The sequence below is a fragment of the Anopheles stephensi genome, unplaced genomic scaffold (genome assembly GCF_013141755.1).
Source record: "Anopheles stephensi strain Indian unplaced genomic scaffold, UCI_ANSTEP_V1.0 ucontig246, whole genome shotgun sequence".
In the NCBI taxonomy this organism is placed as follows: Eukaryota; Metazoa; Arthropoda; class Insecta; order Diptera; family Culicidae; genus Anopheles; species Anopheles stephensi.
The window spans coordinates 30001-36133 of NW_023405176.1; the positions used below are offsets into that span (position 1 = coordinate 30001).

At 54.6% G+C, this 6133-nt stretch overlaps 1 non-coding gene across 1 annotated transcript; it reads left to right on the forward strand.

Annotated features, from left to right (window-relative positions):
- Nucleotides 1-947: 947 nt before the first annotated feature.
- Nucleotides 948-5231, forward strand: LOC118516209. Its single transcript, XR_004907766.1, has one exon. It is a non-coding gene; the product is annotated as a large subunit ribosomal RNA (ribosomal RNA).
- The last annotated feature ends 902 nt before the right edge of the window (nt 5232-6133 follow it).

The following is a 6133-nucleotide window of genomic DNA, read 5'->3' on the forward strand; positions in this document are numbered from 1 at the left end:
GTAGGGTTGAGCGCACAAGCAACTCTTTTCAAAGGGATACCACATACACACTGCCTCGGCCGAAGGTCATAAAGATCAGCACCTTTGGTAGTTACAGGGTACCATAACACACTGACTGATTGTCGTGTCACAACGGGAGTGATTCGACAGTCGCGACCTTTGGCGTGCTCGGCTCCGCCATCCGTCGGGGCCGTGGGCGCCTGCAGTTGATGGCCTAGGGGAAGCCAGAGTTGTTGGTTGGTACAGTGTTATAATGGATGTGATCGGACTTCGGTTTCCCATCATCAACTAGTTCCGTGGTACGTTAAACCCTAGGCATGGGGATCACTCGGCTCATGATCGATGAAGACCGCAGCTAAATGCGCCGTCAGGAATGTGAACTGCCAGGGACACATGAACATCGGACAACGTTGAACGCATATGGCGCATGCGGACGACTTCAAACCCGACCCGATGCACAACATACCTTAGTGCCTATACCAAGTTATCTCAACCACTCTAACCAACTGACCGTCCTGACCCATCATAGGGGGGTAGGCTGTCGCAGCATGGCGTGCTCGGATCCGCATCCTTGTCGGGACGTGGGCGCTGAAAATGTGAGAGTGCCTAAACACAGAGAGGACATACGAGGTATGGTACACAAACCTAAACACCACACACACATGTGAGCATGGTGAAGAGCGAGCGCGCGTCAAGTCGCACGGTTCGACCTCTAGTATCAACCAACGGATGGTATCCACCACAGCATATAGGTTATCACCAATTGCACGGGACTTCCACCGGTTGGCTCGGGTCGAGTAACACTTGCGGCCCAACGCGCTCGTATCTTTCCTTCCATCCAGTTGCAGTCGCGAGACGTGCTCACGCCGTGTGGTGAGTGAGGGTTAGCACGACAGGGGGATTATCACCGCTTTCTCCGTCGCATCATTGTGACAGTGGAGGTCTGTAGGCCTCAAGGATGTGTGCGACCCTCAGAATTTAAGCATATTAATAAAGAGGAGGAAGAGAAACCAACCGGAATTCCCTGAGTAGCTGCGAAGCGAAACGGGAAGAGCTCAGCACGTAGGGACGACGAGGGGCCCGTCTGTCCGATGCCGTGTACTGGACCGGTCCGTTATCTGCTACGCACGGTGCAAACAGTTCAAGTCTAACTGAAGGTGGCCCATTATCCCACATGAAGGGTGATAGGCCCGTAGAACGGCACAGGACTGTGGTGGCAGACGGCCGGCTCCATGGAGTGTGTTGCTTGATAGTGCAGCACGTAAAGTGGGAGTTAAACTCCTTCTAAAGCTAATACCGCCATGAACCGATAGCGAACAAGTACCGTGAGGGGAAAGTTAAAAGCACTCTGAATAGAGACAGTCCAAATAGTACGTGAAACTGCCTAGGGGACGCAAACCCGTTGAACTCAATGATTCCGGGCGGCGATATTCAGCGGGGGGCCTCCGGCCTACCGTGCACTTATCGATCCGCAGCAAACGGACATCGCGATCCATTGCCGCATCTGCTTGAGCATATCATTCCGGCAATAGGCCCCCTGGCTCGTGGTGGACGGCTCCCTAGTAGGGGCGGCTTGGCGGCCGCTCCCAACTGGGGGTCTCCGCGCCTTTCACACCCGAGAGGCGCGGGTCCGACCGAGTCTTGGTGCGCCGCTGGAAGCACGATGGAACGTACGACCGGGGTCTAGGGAGCAGCCTTGGTAGCCGAAGGCACTAGAAGCACCTCGACCCCCCGATCGGCGATGACGCACTATGCATTGAGGCACCTCCGGGACCCGTCTTGAAACACGGACCAAGAAGTCTATCTTGCGCGCAAGCCAATGGGCGTCGCGTAACCAGCAATGGTTGCGCACACGACTCAAAACCCAAAGGCACAGACAACTCGAACAAGGTTGCTAGGGATTACGGGTTCGGGCACGGGCGCAAGCCTTCGTCGGGCCCCTCCATCCCCGGGGTGTCCCGTCCCCGCGGCTGTCTCGTGCAGCCCGAGTGGGCATCCCTCGAGTGCGTAGGATGCGACCCGAAAGATGGTGAACTATGCCTGATCAGGCCGAAGTCAGTGGGAAACCCTGATGGAGGGCCGAGCAATTCTGACGTGCAAATCGATTGTCCAAGAGTTGGCAATAGGGGCGAAAGACCAATCGAACCATCTAGTAGCTGTGTTCCCTCCGAAGTTTCCCTCAGGATAGCTGGAGCACGTAGCATTTCGAGCCTTATTCTTATCTGGTAAAGCGAATGAGTAGAGGCCTTAGGTTCGAAATGATCTTAAACCTATTCTCAAACTATAAATGGGTACGGTACTGGGCGGCATGCTTTGATGATCGCCGCCCTGCTACAATCGAACTAAACGGGCGGGGGTCTCCTCTCCTCCGGGGGGGGAGGGCTCCGGTTAGATATCGGGTGCTAGTGGGCCAAGTTTGGTAAGCAGAACTGGTCTGTGGGATGAACCAAACGCAATGTTACGGCGCCCAAATAAACGGACGCATCTCAGATACCATGAAAGGTGTTGATTGCTAAAGACAAGCAGGACGGTGGACATGGAAGTCGTCATCCGCTAAGGAGTGTGTAACAACTCACCTGCCGAAGCAATAGCCCTTAAAATTGGATTGGCGCTCAGATCGTTTGCCTATACATTGCCGCTAGCGGTAGAGCGCATCGGGGGCCTGACCAACCTGCGATGAAACCCTAGCGAGTAGGAGGGTACGGTGGTGTGCGCAGAAGTGTTTGGCGCAAGCCGGCATGGAGCCGCCACCGGAACAGATCTTGGTGGTAGTAGCAAATATTCGAACGAGCTCTTGGATGACTGAAGTGGAGAAGGTTTCGTGTCAACAGCAGTTGAACACGAGTAGCCAATCCTAAGCCGCATGGGAACCCACCTTACAATCCCATACATAGCCGGCGAAAGGGAATCCGGTTACCATTCCGGAGCCTGTTGAGTACCCGTTTGCGCGGCCGTGTGCGTGTCGTCCAAACCTCTCCCACCCAGGTGGGGCGGTGCGGGTCCGGCCGTACACGGTCGTGTGTCAGCTTCATGGCAACATGAATCCTTCTCTTCGAGAAGCCAACGAGGGCAATCGGAAGAGTTTTCTTTTCTGTTTAACAGCCCCCACGACCATGGAAGTCACTCACAGAGCGATATGGTTGGACGCGCTGGTAGAGCACGGCCCGCCGCCACTGCCGTGTCGATGCACTCTTCTTGGACCGTGAAAATCGAAGACTGGCGCACACTCACTCAGTTGATCCGAAGCCTATCCGCTGCCCCCCCGTGGGGTCGGTGCTGTCTAGGTCGCTGGGTATGAGCGTATAAACGTTCTGGCCGTACTCTCAACAGCTTGTACCGAAATCCGCAGCAGGTCTCCAAGGTGCAGAGTCTCTAGTCGATAGATCAATGTAGGTAAGGGAAGTCGGCAAACTGGATCCGTACTTCGGGGACAAGGTTGGCTCTGGAGGCTGGGCGTGACCAGCCGGGACCGGGTCCGACCCGTGCGTGTGGCACTCGCGGTGTTCGCATGTGCGGGGTGCCGGGCCGCGGTCGCGCAACAAACAGCCAACTCAGAACTGCACGGCTGAGGGAATCCGACGTCTAATTAAACAAAGCATTGTGATGGCCCCGGGGTGGGTGTGACACAATGTGATTTCGCCCAGTGCTCTGAATGTCACGTGAAGAAATTCAAGCAAGCGCGGGTAAACGGCGGGAGTAACTATGACTCTCTTAAGGTAGCCAAATGCCTACGTCATCTAATTAGTGACGCGCATGAATGGATTAACGAATTCCTCTGTCCTATCTACTATCTAGCGAAACCACAGCCAAGGGAACGGGCTTGGAAGCACTAGCGGGGGAAAGAAGACCCTGTTGAGCTTGACTCTAGTCTGGCATTGTAAGGCGATATAGGAGGTGCCAGCATAGGTGGGAGGGCCCGTCTCGTGCGGACCCGCCATCTGAGATACACCCACTCTACTGTTGCCTTACTTACATGATTGGGTGGAACAAGCGCGGGCCTCAGTCCGGGGCCGTTGCGGTCACTAACATCCCCCCGCCGGGAGCGTGACGGGCGGCCCGCCTGCAGCTGCCCAATGCGCCGTGTTTCTCGCTCAGCGTCCAGCCATGTCGCTGGAGGCCGCCTCCCGGGAGCCGTGCCGTGGGTGCGTAGCAGCGACGCGCGCCGTGCCATCGCGCCCCGCCGATCCGTGAGGCCGTGGCCCCGCAATGAGGTCAAGCACGCGATACGTTCGGTGGCGCGTGGCCGGCGCTGCGCACGCTCGTTTGCGCCGCCCGCACTCGTCGCGCCCGGGTCCGGCCGCCGCCCGGCTCGAAGACATCTGAGGTCAAAACCTATCGGTCCACGTCCAGGACAGTGCCATGTGCGGAGTTTGACCTGGGGCGGTACATCTCCAAAACGATAACGGAGTGTCCCAAAGGTCAGCTCAGTGTGGCGACAGAAACCACACGCTGAGCATAAGGACAAAAGCTGGCTTGATCTCGGCGTTCAGTACACTCCGGGACAGCGAAAGCTTGGCCTTACGATCCTTTTGGTTATAACGAGTTTTTAGCAAGAGGTGTCAGAAAAGTTACCACAGGGATAACTGGCTTTGGTCGCCAAGCGTTCATAGCGACGTGACTTTTTGATCCTTCGATGTCGGCTCTTCCTATCATTGTGAAGCAAAATTCCCCAAGCGTAGGATTGTTCACCCTTTCAAGGGAACGTGAGCTGGGTTTAGACCGTCGTGAGACAGGTTAGTTTTACCCTACTGGTGTGTGCTAATACGTGCTATCGTAACGGAACTCCTGTGCAGTACGAGAGGAACCACAGGTACGGACCACTGGCTCAATACTAGTTCGACCGGACTTTGGTATGACGCTACGTCCGCTGGATTATGCCTGAACGCCTCTAAGGTCGTAACCAATCCGAGCTGATAGCGCTTCAAAAACCTAATGGGCAATCGGAAAGCTAGCGGGCCTAACAACCCTCCGAGATCCGCTGGAACTGCCTCTGCAGCTGGCGCCTCATCCACCGCTTCATAGACTGGGCCGCATCGCGCGGGGGTCGCACTGCAACGTGTTAGTACCTGACCATAGGGAACGCCGGTGGCCGCCGACCTCGCGACCGTTGGACTTGACTAGTTTCGATGCCACCGACCGCCCGCAAACGACGGGACTTCAGGCTAGGAGTTCTAAGTTGTAGAGATGCGTTCGCATCGATCCTCTCAGGCGACCTACGCCTGGTGGTGTTATGGTGACGCAAGGCACTGTCTGGCCCGTGTAGTATGTACAAGAAAATGTACAAGTCCGGGAATACGGGGTGCATCGTATGTAACGTTCGATGTACATATAAAGCCTGGTAGGTGTTGGGATTATATCTGCAACACGGGCATTATCGAAAGATGGTTAAGTGGAGTCACCCAATGGGTGCGTGCGTTAATCAGGTACGTAATGCACAGTAGAGATACATTGTCGGAGGTGGAACCCGAAAAATGTACAAGTCCGGGAATACGGGGGTGCATCGTATGTAACGTTCGATGTACATATAAGCCTGGTAGGTGTTGGGATTATATCTGCAACACGGGCATTATCGAAAGATGGGTTAAGTGGAGTCACCCAATGGGTGCCGTGCGTTATCAGGTACGTAATGCACAGTACAGATACATTGTCGGGAGGTGGAACCCGAAAAATGTACAAGTCCGGGAATACGGAAAAGTTCCCCATGAAAGCTGGGGATACAATTATTGATACAAATAATGTGCCTAAGGGTACATTTATTTTTCTAAGTCCCAGAAATCCGTCACTGAACATCACGACTTACGAAGACATGTTCCCCGGTCCTCCCATATACGGCACGGGGACAAGTAGAAGAATGAAAAATCATGTGTGTAGGAACATTAATGTGCCTGAGAGCACATTTTTTTCTAAGTCCCAGAAATCCGTCACTGAACATCACGACTTACGAAGACATGTTCCCCCGGTCCTCCCATATACGGCACCGGGACAAGTATGAAAATGAAAATCATGTGTGTATGAAACATATAATGGTGCCTGAGAGCACATTTTTTTTTCTAAGTCCCAGAAATCCGTCACTGAACATCACGACTTACGAAGACATGTTCCCCCGGTCCTCCCATATACGGCACGGGGACAA